At 47.8% G+C, this 779-nt stretch overlaps 1 non-coding gene across 1 annotated transcript; it reads right to left on the reverse strand.

Annotated features, from left to right (window-relative positions):
- Positions 1-696: 696 nt before the first annotated feature.
- trnal-cag (transfer RNA leucine (anticodon CAG)) lies at positions 697-779 on the reverse strand. The gene has a single exon. It is a non-coding gene; the product is annotated as a tRNA-Leu (tRNA).

Genomic DNA, 779 nt, shown 5'->3' on the forward strand with positions numbered 1-779 from the left:
TGTTCAGAAACATCAAAACTTCAACAATACCATTTGTTTGGTGGTACCTCTCTGGCTTTGAACATGGCCAAATGGAGCAATTTTGACAAGAGTACCATGTTTGGGTATGAAAGGGGCATCCTTGAAAGGCTCAGTCATATACAAGCAAGGATGGAGTCAGATTCACCACTTTCTGAACACGATTGGATAAAATTACTACATGGGCTCAGAAACACTTTGTAAAACCACTGCCGGTTAACACAGTTCATTTGCAAATGATTGCTTTCTGTTTTTATCTATATTCTAAGACTAAGACTGAGACATACTTTATTGATCACAATGACACAACATGCACATGCCATGCTTCCATGAAATTGTTTCTTCTGTTTTTAACCCATCCTGGTAAGTCCTTCCTCCGTGGCAGACCAGGAGCGGTAGACTGCCAGCTGACAGCGACGCCCGGGGACCCAATTTCTTCTGGTCACCATTGGTCAGGTGGTGATCTTCTTGCATGTCTTTAGTGGGGGTTTTTGTGGAGGATACCCCAGGTGAGCACGGGGAGAACATGCAAACTCCACACAGAGAGGTCCCTTTCCTCAAGATAAAGGGCAGCAGGGACTGTGGAGGACACATCCCCAGCGCCCACAGTGCCCCAGGCGGGAATCGAACTCAGGACCTTCTAGCTGTGTTACTGTGTTGCCACCCTAAAACATCGCTTGTCAGAAGTGGGATTCAAACCCACGCCTCCAGGGGAGACTGCGACCTGAACGCAGCGCCTTAGACTGCTCAGCCATCCTGAC

This window comes from Chaetodon trifascialis, chromosome 5, assembly GCF_039877785.1.
Source record: "Chaetodon trifascialis isolate fChaTrf1 chromosome 5, fChaTrf1.hap1, whole genome shotgun sequence".
Taxonomy (NCBI): domain Eukaryota; kingdom Metazoa; phylum Chordata; class Actinopteri; order Chaetodontiformes; family Chaetodontidae; genus Chaetodon; species Chaetodon trifascialis.